Below are 14613 nucleotides of genomic sequence, written 5' to 3'. Positions count from 1 at the left end.
AACTCCAGCAGCTGGAGTCTATATTAGTGAAGACTTTGGGAGACCTCTGTGGTAGTAGCTAGGGCTTTTGGGAATCCTCTATGGCAAAGGCTGCTGAAGTCCATCGTCTCCATCTTCCCCTGGGGGAACTCATAGCCAATAGAATTCTTCACAGTGCTGCCCAGTGTTAGAAATGGTAAAATATAGGTGGAATATTTCCTATTGACTTCTGTGCAGCTGTCCTTAATCTCTGCATTCCTCTGAGTTGCTGCTGCCCCTAACTGCACTCCAGATTCTCTCAGAACTATAATCATTAACAGATAGTTGAATTGTTTTTATTTGAGAATGAGGGCTGAGGTATCATTGCTTTCTTGCTGACATCACTTCTCTTACTGCACTCACTCTTAACTCACACTTGCCTGCCATAAGGATTCAAGCTATGTTAAAATAGATACAAATTTTATCATAGACTCAGGTTGGAGGCAGTCTTTACCACATGTTTCTCAGACAATTGCTGGCATCTTCAGGTGCTTTTCAGATATGACTCCAAATGTTACTCACAAGTCATGGTCTGAATTTATCTTCTCTTTTATTACATGTTACCTGAAGTCTGTATGAAACAACAATTTTCTGTATTCTAGTACAATTTTAGGTTTCATTTTTTCCTTCTCTTTTATTACTTCCCCCTTTTAGTGGGAATATTGGTGTTTTGGCAGTTTCCTTGTGTGTACAGAAATCTTCATTTTATTTCAGAAATTCAGGGGGCATTAAAAAGATTGAGGAAAATATCTGACATTCTTGGTAGTATTAAATTGGCAAATTATTAATAAAGTTGTCATTCTTTTTAAAAAAATTGTGACTCTGATTTTTAGCATCTCTGATCTACTGATTTCAAGGAAGATATTGACCCCAACCAAAATAAATTTAAGGGGCTCTCTGTTAACCTTCTTTACTGAGCATGTTTAATGTTAATGTTTCTTGGTCTGAGCCAGCACATTTAACTGCCATATTTGGCCTGCCTCCTTCTAAAGTGAAGGTGACTGCCTCAAAGATTCCGTTTCTTTGCAGTGGTCACAGCTGGCTGCAAGTCTCCTAGTCTGTACTTTCTTCAGTACTGAAACGGATTATGCTTAGATAATTGACAGAAAATAATATCAACCCATGTATGTCACAGTCATTTTAAGAAACTGAAGTAATACATTATAACTATTATTGTAATAGTATTTTTATTGAAACTCAAATCTTACCACCACTATCACCACCAGAAAAGAAACTGTCAATTATATGCCTTACAACAGATTTTTGTAATGATTTTCTATTGTTTATAGCACTTTGGAACTTCAAAATACAATTTCATTGGCTATTGATTTTATACTTTGCTATATAACAAGCAGTGAGATACATGTAGATTTATACAACTAACTTTTCATGCAGTGAGATGAGAAAATACAAAATTCTGCCATTCTGTTGTTTATAATCCAAAAGTAAAATATAAGTCAGTTCCTTGCATTTGTTTCCTAAATTATTTATTGGGATTCTTCATATATTAGTGTTGATTATTTTATAAATTGGGGGTTTTATGAGCAAGTGAAAATAAGCAGGTATATGCTCTCACCACCAAACACTGATTCTTAAACGCATCTAAATTAGTAAGCATAATTATTATCAACTCAAATATAGATTGAGTAAGTTACAAGAAAAAGACACAAACATATACTCACAAAAATAATGAACTCCAGTCATCAGTGATTCTGAGAACACATTATTCTCTTTTTCTCTAACACACATGTATTTTTAAAGCTTTTTATAACATGTACACGTGTACAACAAATACCAACATTGGGAAGGCTTGCTTAATCTAAGTAATTATGTTCACTCCTCTTTGAATGGCAATACTTCCTGCAGCATACAATTTAGAATATCACTTATGCCCTCCACAACTGAATAGTGAAGGTTATACAGGAATAAAAAAAAAGTGCCTATAATCAGCCTGTAACTTCCCTGCAACAATGCAAAGAATTACCAGAACTGGGTCTTAAAGTATCCTTCTATGTTCTTTTGAATGAACAGGGTTTTCCAAAGCCTGTATGTACCCTTGAAGTTTCCTGGATGGAATCAGTGAGGGAGACATTTGCCCCAACATGCAAGAGCTGAAGCATTCATTTATTCCTGAATAAACACAGTGGAGATGAACTGGAGTTTTCTTCACTGGCAATCTATGACATAACAATTTATGACACAATAAAACAGATACAGTGGTTTAATATTCACAATTCTGATCCAGCCTAAAAAATCAAAGTAGACTTACTCATTAACAGATTTTAGAAAAGAAAATCATTCCTGTCAATGAATGATACACTAGTCACAATGCTATATGATGTGGAAAGGGTGAAACATGAGTTGGATACAGTTACACAGAATTTTCTTACAATTCTAAACTTGTAATGAAACAGTATTAATTAATCTGTTGGCAGATTCATGGCTTAGAGGCATTTAATAGTCAAAAACAAACAAATAAAAATCAGCAAATTGTTATTAACAAAGGAATACTTGTGAAATGAGGAAAGAAATGAAAACCTAATAATAAAGGAAGTAAGGGTATTAGATCATAATCTGGAGAAAGGTAAAATGTTTTTAATCACAGATTTATAACACTTTAGAGAAAAACAAATATTACCATATTTCTTAATATTCTAAAAAGCAAATCAAGGGGCACTGCCGCATTTTATGTTGTATTATGGGTTGAGTGACATTTTTTTTCAAAATTCATTTGTTGAATTTCTAATGCTCAATACCTCAAAATATGACTTCATTCTTATTGTACTCACTCTTGCCTAGAATCACCATCCAGGTGATTATTCAGAAATAAAGTTGTGCACAGGTAATTAGTTAAGTCTTGAAACAGAAAATAAAAGCAAAACATAAAACAAGGTTACATAGTGATCAGTAAATGAAAATGTGACCAGAAGTCCTCAGGAACTTAATTCTGTATTTCCTCCATAAGCAATTGTTCTATATTCAGTAAGTAAGTGTTCATAGTGACTACAGAACATAACTAGCACAAATAACAGGAGTCTATTGTAGTTCTTTGTTTATAATCATTTGGTGGCAATTTCAGTATATGTCAGGACGTTATTTATGTCAGGTCATGAATTAAATAATTTGAAGAAAATACCAGATATCTAGAACATTTACTTTAAATTATCACTGTACTTACATTGTAAAGTATTATATTTATGGTAGCTCTATAAATTTTATTTTTTTGTATGATAAAAATATTCAACAGACTTGGTAATAACCACAAAAATCTAAGTTTAATGACGATATATGAGAAGACATTCAAATGTCAAGTAGCAACCATATGTAGGGGATCAGTGCAGAAAGATCTGACAAAAGATGTAACTTTCAGTATATATTTGAGGAAGCTAAGGGAGCCCACTTAGTTCCTCGGTGGTAGGAAGATGTTCTCAGTGGGGGATATAATGAAAATGAAGACTATTTTCCTGAATAGAATGAGGACATAATAGGAGTTGTTAAATATGATTTAGAGAAAACAATTCTGTAGAATTATAATGGAAAGTGATGTTCTGGAACAAGTGTGAAAGATGGGAAAAAAATCTCCAAAGAAATATAAACGAGAATATTCACAAGTAGTAGATAAGAAAGCCATGATCTAGAGGGCTCTAGTTAAAAGTTAAAGTAGTTGGGAAGGAATAGCAAAAGAAGATCTCTAGTGTTTCCACCTTTGGATTAAATCCATAATAATAGCATTTGGTTATTCTTATTAAATTGGTAAATAGATTAGTGAAATTAAAGAGGAAATGTATACTTGTTGAGTATCACTTGGGGATGAAACAAAGGTGAGAAAAGACTTTATATTGGAAATAGAAGAAAGAAATAGGTATAGACTTTCTACAACATATGGCTATAAGCTTTTTGTCTAGAATCATGTCTCAAAACATTTCCTGTTATGACAGACTAAAAACAGTCTATTTGTGCCAGTGGAGGGTATAGGCTTCTTTCCAAGAGATATGAAGTGAGCTGGAGAGTGGCAGAGAAGACCACAAAGAGGGCACCCACCAGCTGAAGTGAGGCAGAGGGGGAGCAGGACGGTGCCCCCCCAACCTCCATCCTCAGAATGTACCCCAGGAGGCCCCAGATGTGTGTTAAATTTGATGTCTAACCCTCAGGCTAACACCTTAAGGAAAAGTAAGTTCTTTTACCTAAAGTCTGGGTGCCTCTCAGTTTATCGCCTCTGTTCTGGTCCCAGGGTCAGGTGAGTTTTAGCATGCGAGCCCTGTAAGAGCTGTTTCTCAGTTTACTATGAACTTGTGGTTTTGGTGGATGTTAGCCCCATTGACTTTCAAAGGTAGAAATTTGGGGGACTTGTCTTTCAAGTGCAGGTCTTAAAAGATGAGGTGCTAGAACTGGGGGTCAAATCCTTCATTCCTCAGAGAGAAGCTCCAGGTTTTGGGTTATCTTCCAACTGTGGGTCACCTTGCCAAGGATTGGGTTTGTGGTGAGGTTGTATTTCAGTCTCTCCTACTTTGATGTGAGTTGATTTTTTCTCATTTTCCTGATGGGTAGGAGTTGCTCAGCTAGTTTTTTGGAGATTTTTAGAGGAAATTGTTACATATGCAGCTGAAGATTCAGTGTGTCCATTGGAGGAGGTAGGTTCAGGATTTCTTATATTACCATTTTGAACCAGAAACCTGGAAGCTTTAATTTTTGAAGGCTGAGCAAAGCTTAAGTACATTGAAGATTGTTGAGATACAGAAACAGGAGCAGTACTAAGGGTCTGTAAAACCTAAGACTAATTATACTTACAGTGTTTCTATGGACTGAATGTTTGTGTCCCATCTGAATCCATATATTGAAACTTAATCCTCAATGTCATATTGGAGGCGGGGCCTTTGGGAGATAATTAGATCATGAGGGAATTATATCATGAGGCCCTTATGATAGAATTAGATTTAGTGCAATTACAGGCATACCTCAGAGAGATTGCATGTTTGATTCCAGACTACTGCCACAAAGTGGATATCACAATAAAGCGATCCACAAAATGTTTTGGTTTCCCAGTGCATATAAAAGTTTTATTTACACTATACTGTAGCCCATTAAGTGTGCAGTAGCATTATATCTAAAACTAAATGTACATACCTCAATTAAAAATATTTTATTGCTAACAAGTGCTAACCATTTTCTGAGCATTCAGCAGGTCATAATCTTGCTGCAACAGTAATATCAAAGATTACTGATCACAAAGCACCATAACAATTATAATAATAATAGAAATTTTTAAATATTATAAGAATTACCAAAATGTGACACAGAGACATGAAGTGAGCAAATGCAGTTGGAAAAATGATACCAATAGAATTGCTCAATGCAGAGTTGTCACAAACCTTCAATTTTTAAAAAATGAAGTACTGGTGAACCTCAATAAAAGTATACATGCCTATATATGAAAAGAAAATGAGAAAGATTGCTTCCTCTTTCTCTGCCCTTTGTCATGTGCAGTCACAGGAGGATGGCCGACTGCAGATCAGGAAGAGGTTTCTCATTCGAACACAGCCATATTAATACCCTGATCTCAAACTTTCTAAGCACCAAAACTAATAATTTCAGTTGTTTAAACCGAATAGTCTATGGTAACTTTTCTAGCATCTTGAACTGATTAAAACAAATGTATATTAATATCCATTTATTAATGGATACTAAGTTCCTACTGTATGTTGTTCCTACTATAAAATGCTGAGATAAAATGTTAGAGAGAAAAACAGCAAGAACCCCCATCAAGTAACCAAAAAAATGAAAAAGCCACCAATTCAAACCACAATCCCTTTACTTAGAAAACTTACAATTTAGTGGCAGTAATAAACATTGAATAAATCTTACAAATTTAAATTTCCAGTGCAATATGTCTGCAAAAATAAACACATATCAAAAATAGAACATGACAGAAGGTAATGTGATGTGCAGAAAAAACCCAGAGGATGCTGGTGTGGCTAGGATGCTGAGAAGAGTTTCCTGTGGTGAAAAATACAGCTGGAGAAAAATACTGAATTAGAGAAAGGAGGACCCTAAAGGGTTTTACTCAATAAGAAGTATGATCTGATTGATATTTTCACAGATTATCCCAATGACTTCTGGTCAAGGTAGCAGTACAATTCACACTCTCCTTTAGCAATGGCGAGTAATATGTAGAAAAATAATTTAAATCATCAAATGTGGCAGTGGTATAAATAATATAAGTAACTACACTGAATATTAAAATAATGGGAACACTACTTAGAAGAACTCTTACAAAACAAAAGGAATTATCTGAAATGCAAGCATTTGGAGCAAGGATTGTGAAAGGATGTTTGAAAATTTTATATGCCTGTTATTGAGTTTCATATCAGTGAAATCCAGAATGTAGTCTGTCTTTCATGACTGTCTTCTTTCTCCCAGCAGAATAGCTTATAGTGTAAATAATTATGCTGCATACATGAATAATTGGATCTTTTTATTGCATAAAGTATTCTATTGTGTACATACTACAGAATGTGTTCATTTTCTTCTTAGTGAACACTTGAATTGTTTCCAGTGTGGGTTATGTTCTATAAATCATTACTGAACATTCTTGAACAAGTCAATTTTATAGACATAGGTATACATTTCTCTTATAAAAACTTAAAGTAGAGTCACTGGATCATAGGGAAAGTATATAGTTACCTATAACAAATTTTAGCAAATAATTTCCAACTTCATTGTAGAGTTTTACAATTACACTGTAGTGAGTAAAAGGCCAGCCCCTGCATATTCTCAATAACATGTATTTCCTTAGTTTTAGCCATTTTAGTCAACGTGTATATACAACCCCTTGTGATTTTAATTTGAAGAGAGTAATAATGCAGAGCATTAAATTTCTTTTATGGTAAGATTACTCAAGTTTGACTGATACTGAACTATTTGGATCACCTGTTTCTTCTTGTATCTTTCTATAAGCTGCATTTTTCAAAGAATGTTTCAACTTCCTCAATGTTGTCCAATTTATTTGCATGAATTTTTTCAAAATATTCTCTTCATTGTATTGTCTGTATGCTATCTGGTGATTTTTATTTTGTTTCTGACATTGATAAATTTTTTTTTCCTGGATCAGTTTTGCTTGGGATTTACCAGATCTTTTTATTTTTAATAAAAGATGACTGCATCTACTTAGCATTTGTGATATCCACAATGGAAAAAGAGAAAGAGAGAGGCAGAAATAGGCAGTGTTTCTCACACGTGGATATAAAAGGACTAATTTCTTTTTAAGCATCATTTTACCTACAGCGTACAAGCTTTGCCATTTTATTTTTATAATCATTCAGTTCAAATGTTTTATTTTATTTTTGATAGTCTGCTTTGTGAGCTATTTTGAGGTGTATGATTTAATTTCTAATTATTTTGCTATTTTTTGTTTTCTATTTTATTTATAATTTTATTTTATTGTAGTAGACAGCATGCTCTCTATGATTTTAATCTTTTGAAATTTGTTGAAATTGGTTCTACACACTACATATGGTCTTTGGGGGTGCATTTTCCATTTGCACTTGAAAAGAATTTCAGTTTCACTGTTCTAGAACAGACAGGAAACACTTGAGGGCTGTTAATAATGCAGTTAGCTGTAACACAGAACACACACAGGAGAAACAGAAGATCACAATATGACGTGTAATCATACCATTAGGGTTGAGGAGGATTGATTAATTTTAGAAATACGAAACTACTATGTCTTTTTAAAATAACTTTCAATGTATTGTTTTCTCAGTCAGGATCCTGTTATTTTGAAATGCCCTCATTCTCATGGAGAGGAATTTTATATGCATAACAATGTTAGTCAAACAGTTACTATGTAAGACAATCTTATTTATCTTGTATTGGTTGTATCCCATATTCTTCATCTCTTCATCTCAGTCTCACATAGGCCTTCCTCAAATTTTGCAGCCATTGCTTATTACCACAGTCATCTCATGATAGCATCCATATGGCTTCTGCAATTTGATGACTTTTAAGTAGGGCAATTTACTCTGCAATATCTAACTGCAGTGTCATTGCAATACACAATATCTTTCTTTTATATTGAAGGCAAGAAACCAGGGGAAATTGTTTTTTTCTCAAAGAAATGAAAAGAAACAAAAACTATGATTAATATTTTCCCCAGACAATACACAAAAACTTAGATGTAGACAAATTAAAATTTTGTTTTAACATTGTAATAGAATATTTAAAATATTGTGTTGGAGCCTACTATCAAATGTTAATATTTTGTGTGTGTAAATTTAGCAAATTGATTAGTATTTTGACTATATTCTGTGTTTCATAATTAGATTTTCCTTTCTTCAGTGAAATATTTGCCATTGTAATTCTCATGTGATGGTACAAATGCACTCATTCACTTACTCATTAACTACTTATTATGTGCAAAGCATCCTAATATGCACATTTATTAGTGACTCCTGACATAATCAGGGAAGGCAAATTATATTTAAATACAATGTTCACTGCTCTTGTAAATGAGTGAAAAACATATACGACTAGAAGTCTCTTGAACTTTTTTTTATTATTTATCTAATACTGTGTTACAAAGTACCCCCAAACTTAGCATCACAAAACAACAAACATTTATTATTTCATAGTTTCCTTACATCAAGAACTCAACAGCAGCTTAGATGAATGATTCTGGCTTAGGGTCTCTCATAGACTGCAGTCAGGGCATCAGGCAGGGCTGCAGCTATCTGAATGTCTAAACAGAGCTGAAGGAGCAGCCCTTCCCAGGATGGCTTGCTAACATGGTTGTTGGCTACTTGCCTGCTTCTCATTAGTTATTGGCAGGAAGCTTTAGTTTCTCATCAAGTGGACTCTTCTCGGGGATTCTTTGGTTTCCTTTCTACATGGCAGCTGGTGTCTCCCAGAGTGAGTGTTCGAACATACAGCAGTGTCCTTTAGGACCTAGCCTTTACGACCTATCATCTTTTGTGCCATAATTGATTAATCATGGAAAACAACTCTGATATAAATGGGAGAGAAGATAAAGTAAGAGCATAAAAGCCAGGAAATAGAGTCATTGAGAACCGTCTTGGTTGCTGCCTTTTACAGACTTAATCATTCTTACTTGTACATATGATTCTCAGCTCCCTCCTCCCAAAGAATTCCATGACTTTCCAAGGTTAAATGATAAAATCCAAATTATTTTGCAAGCTGTAAAAGGCTATTCTTGATCAGGACCCTTTATAATGGGTCTCATTTCCTTCCCCATAGATGGTTAACCGAGTTCCTACTCCATCATCTGACCAATTTCTTGCCAAGATGATGATGATGATATTTTTTCATATAACTTAATAATTGTCTGGAACTTTGTGTCAGACAATGATATAATCACTTTTTCTACATTAACTCATTACTACATTCAGAAAATATGATATTTGCACTATGATTCCCATTTTAAAGTTGAAAAAGCTAACACTTAATGGTTAGGTTCACCTAGCTGGTATGTATTAGAAGAAAATTAAGGAGGTTAAATAAATTATATTTAGTTGCAGTTTTATTCAGCTGATCATGCCAACCATTCTCTGTCCTTTCCATGAGCCACTTCTTATTTCTGGAATGATCATGTGAGTTTCTCACCACTTGGAAAGCTCTAATAACTTGGACATGTTCTATTCATTTACTCATCAAAGTTCAACTTAAACATTATTTTCTGTGATTCCCAAATATAGGCTTATATTCCCTATTATGTCTTTCTTAATTTCATGAATATCTAATCAAAATACTGAATTTTGTTTTTACTTATAAGCTTTAACACAAGATTATAAGTTCCTTTCACTTATTTATAGGAGAGGAAACATATCCATGATTAATAAATATTTGTTGAATAATTAGAATTATTAGTGGAGGAATTGACGTTGTTGGTTTATAAGACTGATAGTCCGTGAAAAGATTCAGATATAATACAGTAACACATATATGGAAACAGAAAGGCATTTGGAATGATTATACTACTACTACTAGGTAATATGTTTTGAATACTTACAAGTAATAAGCATAGTTCCAAATGGTTTTCAAATATATCATTAAAAATTTTTCCTTATCATTCTATGGAATATATAATGTTACTGTCACTATTTTACAGATGGCAAAAATGAGACACATATCTAATAAGTGGTAGAAAAGGATTTGAAACCAGGACTCTAATTCAAAATCTGTACTCTTAGATCAGTGATTTGACAAGTCTTACCATAGTTTTGGTCTAGACCTCATTCGATAGAGAGCAAGAGGCCGTAGAAGACATTTTAACATGGGAGCAACGTGTTCAAATGATGTATTATGAAATTTATTATTTTTGCTGTGAAGAATTAATTGAGTTAAGAAGAATCTTGAGATCCAGAGAGAATACAGTTTATAAACCATAAACTTCTTATGTTGTTATTAGTATGTATAATAAGGAAAGACCATTTTAAATTCTATTTTTCTCAAGGGACTTATGCTTCACTGCTTTCTGAATCAAGAAGCATACATAAAGATAATAGACTGAAATATAAAACAATAATATGAATTCATGTAGTTCAAAAAAGTTGAGAAAATTGAGGCCCGGATTTTGCTTGAGATTGTATGGCAATTTTAATGACAAAGCTTACATAAGGAGAACCCAGTTTTCTCAATTCTGCTATATTTCTCCCAATCAAAACACCGTTAGTCATTAGTAAGAAACATCTTGCTATAGTAAGAAAAGTTTAACTTCCAGGTCTATGAAAACATGAAATAATCAAGAAAAGTTGGTGTTTGGAAACTATTCCCAGTGAGTAATTACACCATATAATTTAAATATCACTCTTTAGACTAAAAAATAAGTGTCAGTGCATATTAAATATGCACATTCATGGAAAGTAAACAGGTGATCTTCAAGTATTTTGTTTTACTTTTGGTTTTAGCATTTGGTCAGTATTTCTTATATTGAGTTTCTAAGTTTTAAAAGCTTTTAAAATTGTTTTTATTATCCTTATACTTTCCAGAGTAGACAGTTATGCATTTCATATATTTAAGTGTAACATACTTCAAATCCATCATGCTAAAATTGCAGTACAATGTCAGATAAGGAATATCTTAATAATTTTCTAACATATATTCTAGCAACCCATTTATTATAATAATGAATCTTATGCAGGAAACTTCAAGTCCCAAGTGTGAGCAAGATTAAATCTGCTTTCTCTTCCTCAAGATGCAGCAAATGAATGTTATTAGTGACATTTGAACTCCTATGCTGTCTCTCATTTCTAAGGTATATGCCAGTAATACTAAAAAATCCTATGTCATAAAAATAAGTTTTTCACAAGATTCATGGACTTTGCTAGTGATCCTTTCACCTTTCAGACTCTTTCAAATGTAGTTTATATCGATTGTGACACAAAATCATTATGGAATAACCTTGCTTCATGGAAAGTGAACGGGTGGTCTCTGTTAAGTGTCCCCACATAGCTGACTATATAATAAGTAACGCCATGGTTTGTTTCAACACTGAAGTCAAAGGTTGAGTCTGGATACAAATGAAATTCTATTACATAACTTTGAGGGAAAATCAAATTCCCCAAGTTGGAAGTATTATCTTCTTCATCAGAGCTTTCACAATAATAATAATTTACCTGCCTAGCTTTTTTGGTGCCTCTCACTTCCTACCTTGTATTTTAGCTATTCATAAACAAATTTTCACTCAAATCTCTTGAGAGTAGGATTTTTGTCATATTTACCCTTGCATTGCACTGAGCAAATAACATAGTAGACCAAAAACATATTTATAACTCAACCAAACTTTGTTAAACATGTAAGTGAATCAATTTTATTGAAATGGATTTTTGCCATTAGAGACAGAAAGAGGATAATTTCAAATATTCCATATGGCCTTTTGCTTAAAATAAAATGATTGTTTTACAATTTGTCATCAGGGATCAATGAGAGAAACAGAATCATGGGAGATACATGTTAAGAGAATCATTGTAAGAAACTAATATATGCAAATGTGAAAGTAGGCAAGGTAAGTCCAAAATCAGTAATGCCACAACATCAGTGATCACAGAGTGGAACTCCCAAACTACAAGCTGGAGCTAGTATCCACAGGGAGAATATTTTCTTCTCCAGGGAGGCCTTCAGTTCTGCTTTTAAGGGCTTTGAACTAACTGAATAAGACCCATCCAGATTACCTGGGATAATCTCCCTTAAAGTCATCTGACTATGAAGTTTAATCACATCAATGACATCCCTTCACTGCAAAACCCGGATTAGTTTTTTTAAAATATGTTTTCATTGAAGTATAGTCAGTTTATAATGTGTCAATTTCTGGTGTACAGCATAGTACTTCAAGTTATATAGTAACATACATATATTCATTTTCTTGTTCTTTTTAACCATAAGTTACTACGAGATACTGAGTATAGTTCCCTGTGCTATATACAGTATTAACTTGTTGTTTATCTATTTAAATATGGTACTTAGCAACTGCAAATCTCAAACTCTCAGTTTATCTCTTCCCACCCTCTTTCCTCACTGATAACCATGTTTGTTTTCTATTTCTGTGCCAACCTGTTTCTGTTTTGTAAATAAGTTTGCTTTTTTTTTTTAAGATTCCACATATAAGAGAAATCATATGGTATTTTTCTTTCTCTTTCTGGCTTACTTCATTTAGTATGACATTCTCCAGGTGCATCCATGTTGCTTGACATGATTTTATTATTTTTCATGGCTGAGTAGTATTCCATTGTATAAATATACCACAGCTTCTTTATCCAGTCATCTGTCAGCGGACATTTAGGTTATTTTCATGTCTTGGCTACTGTAAATAGTGCTTCTGTGAACATTGGAGTGCATGTATCTTTTTGAATTAAGGTTCCCTCTGGATATGTGCCAAGGAGTGGGATTGCTGGATCATATGGTAAGTCTATTTTTAGTATTTTGAGGAATCTCCATATTGTTTTCCATAATGGCTTCACCAAGCTACATTCCATCAACAGTGTAGGAGGGTTCCCTTTTCTCCACGCCCTTTCCAGCATCTATCATTTGTGGACTTTTGAATGATGGCCATTCTGACTGGTATGAGGTGATACCTCATTATAGTTTTTATTTGCATTTCTCTGATAATTAGTGATATTGAGCATTTTTTCATGTGCCTATTGGCCATTTGCATGTTTTCATTGGACAATTGCTTGTTTAGGTCTTCTGTGCATTTTTGGATTGTGTTTGTTTTTTGTTATTAAGTTGTATAAGCTGTTTATATATTCTGGAAATTAAGCCCTTGTCAGTCTCATCTTTTGCAAATATTTCCTCTCTTTCTGTAGGTGGTCTTTTTGTTTTGCTTGTGGTTTCCTTTGCTGTGCAAAAGCTTGTAAGTTTAATTAGGTCCCATTTGTTTATTTTTGCTTTTATTTCTATTGGTTGGGTAGATTGTCCTAGGAGAACACTGGCTGAGATTTATGTTGGATAATGTTTTGCCTGTTTTCTTCTAAGAGGTTTATAGTGTCTTGTATTATGTTTAAGTCTTTAAGCCATTTTGAGTTTACTTTCCATATTTGTATATGGTGTGAGGGAGTATTCTAATTTCATTGATCTACATACAGCTGTCCAGCTTTCCCAACACCATTTGCTGAAGAGACTGTCTTTACTCCATTGTATGTTCTTGCCTCCTTTGTCAAAGATTAATTGACCGAAAGTTTGTGGGTTTATTTCTGGGCTCTTTATTCTGTTCTACTGATTGATTGATATATCTGGTTTTGTATCAATACCATGCTTTTTGATTACTGTAGCTCTGTAATATTGTCTGAAGTCTGGGTTATTTCTCCAGCTTCATTCTTTTTCTTCAATATTGCTTTGGCAATTCTGGGTGATTTTTTGATTCCATATAAATTTTAGGATTACTTGTTCTAATTCTGTGAAAAATGTCCTGGGTAATTTGATAGGGATCACATTAAATCTGTAGATTGCTTTGGGTGTATGACTATTCTAACAATATTAATTCTTGCAGATTAGTTTTTGATTGAATAACTGAAGATTATAGCTTAGCCAAGTTGACAATGACCATTACATAGGTTGATGACTCATGTCAAATAGTACATGCTGATCAGGAAATGTAAACCAGCTATTTGTCGGACATGACTAATCAGAATACCAAATCACATATAGAACTACCAGATAAATCTCTCTTGCACCTAAGATATTATCAAGGTTTAGTCAAACTCCAAGTTAAATTTTCATTTTTGCCAGACTGCCAAGTCTGCCTAAGACTTCTGACACCAACTGCAAGTTGAAAGGTCCATAGGGTCATCCTAACTTTGGAACAACATATTATTGAGATTTGGTTTTCTTCACCCTTATGTCAGCAATACATTTCCCACTTGACTTCCTGACCTGTGATGACATCCAGCTGGAAGCCCCTAATTCTGTCCTAGACTACTTGGGCATGTGAACATAAAATTTTACCTGATGCCTCAGGGTGTCTCCAAGTTTTGTTTTGAAACTTTCAGTGAGGAATTTCTAACCAAGCAATACTGAACATTTCTGTTTGTCAATAAGAAGGTCTTTTTTGAATTAACCTATTTTTGAAAATTCTGAAAACTGTCTTTC

The sequence above is a fragment of the Camelus ferus genome, chromosome 1, assembly GCF_009834535.1.
Source record: "Camelus ferus isolate YT-003-E chromosome 1, BCGSAC_Cfer_1.0, whole genome shotgun sequence".
Lineage (NCBI taxonomy): Eukaryota > Metazoa > Chordata > Mammalia > Artiodactyla > Camelidae > Camelus > Camelus ferus.
This window is presented reverse-complemented; position numbering follows the sequence as displayed.